This window comes from Lepidothrix coronata, unplaced genomic scaffold (genome assembly GCF_001604755.1).
Source record: "Lepidothrix coronata isolate B3197 unplaced genomic scaffold, Lepidothrix_coronata-1.0 Scaffold545, whole genome shotgun sequence".
Lineage (NCBI taxonomy): Eukaryota > Metazoa > Chordata > Aves > Passeriformes > Pipridae > Lepidothrix > Lepidothrix coronata.
In genome coordinates this window covers 21,321-23,040 of record NW_016690725.1, presented here as the reverse complement: position 1 = coordinate 23,040, position 1,720 = coordinate 21,321, and positions in this window count along the sequence as shown.

The following is a 1,720-nucleotide window of genomic DNA, read 5'->3' as shown; positions in this document are numbered from 1 at the left end:
CGAGTCTCCCATAGCGGCGGCGGGGCGGGACGGCTCAGAGCTGGGGGGAGAACGGGGGGAAAACGGGATGAAATCGAGGGGCAGGGGCCGGGATCCGTGTTGGGATGGACCCAAAGGGAAGGGGAGGTTTGGTGGGACCTCCTGGAAGAGCCTTTGGAGAAGGGATGAAGTCGAGGAGCAGGGACTGGGATCCGTGTTGGGATGGGCCTGAAGGGAAGGGGAGGTTTGGTGGGACCTCCTGGAAGAGCCTTTGGAAAAGGGATGAAGTCGAGGAGCAGGGGCCGGGATCCGTGCTGGGATGGACCCAAAGGGAAGGGGAGGTTTGGTGGAATCTCCTGGAAAAGCCTTTGGAGAAGGGATGAAGTGGCAGAGCAGGGACTGGGATCTGTGCTGGGATGAAGGGGAGGTTTGGTGGGACCTCCTGGAAAAGCCTTTGGAAAAGGGATGAAGTCGAGGAGCAGGGGCCGGGATCCGTGCTGGGATGAAGGGGAGGTTTGGTGGGATCTCCTGGAAGAACCTTTGGAAAGGGATGAGGTGGCAGAGCAGGGACTGGGATCCGTGCTGGGATGAAGGGGAGGTTTGGTGGGACCTCCTGGAAAAGCCTTTGGAAAAGGGAAGGTGCCCCCAAGCCAAGTTGGGTTGGAAAGGTCTCCTGACCCCCCCTCCAACTTCCAAATCCTGGGTCTTCCAGGTCTTCCAAGCCCCTCCCAGAGCTTGGAGAGAGAACTGGGAACATCCCTGGGCACAAACCTCCCCGTTGCCATGACAACCAAAACACCCGGGAAGCCAAAAAGGGAAAGGAAAGGGGAAAAAAACCCCAAAGGACCAACCAGGCGGGCTTTCCACGCTCCCATTCCAAGGGCAATTCCAGGCGGGATCGGGAGGGAATGCAAAATCCCAAAAGAGGGATTTTTCTTATCCCTGTGCTCGGTTTTTTGGGGCGGAGAATCCCTGGTTTTTCAGCCTCCTTTTGGGACGGGCGATCCCTGTTTTCGGATGATCAGCCCCCAATTAATTAACCATTAAACCCCAGATAAACCAGGGGCAAAACTTCCCGATTTCCCATGCCCAGGAAAAGATGGGATGGTGCAATTACTGTTGTTATTATGGAATTGATATTATTATTATGGAATTATTATTATGGAATTGTTATTTTGGAATTGTTATTTTGGAATTGTTATTTTGGAATTGTTCTCATTCTTGTGGAATTATTGTTATTATTATTGAATTATTATTATTATTTTGGAATTCTTCTCATTCCTATGGAATTATTGTTGGTATTATGGAATCGATGTTATTACTATTATTAATGAATTATTATTATTATTATGGAATGATTCTCCAGGGAAAAAACCAGCCGGGGATAAATCAGTGCAGATCCTCCTTTTTAAGCTAAAATCCGGGATTCTCTCCCATCCCACGTCATTCCAGTTTCCCCGGAGCGCTCCGGGATCCCGGGACCGGAGGGCACAAAAAGCCTTTTCCAAGTTCATTCAGGGCTTTATCCGGTGATTTTTCCAAGGAAAAAGCGGTGAGGAGAACGGGCTTTTCCTCCCTGAATATTCCCGAGGTCAGCTCCCGGTTTTCCTCTTGTTTTCCAGGGGCTTTTTCAGCCCCAGGGGAGCAAAGTTCAGCTCGGGGAAAAGCGGAAAAGCACCTTCCCCCCCCCCTCCCCCTCCAGGGGTTTTCCTGGGCTCCCACAAATCCCACAAATCCCACA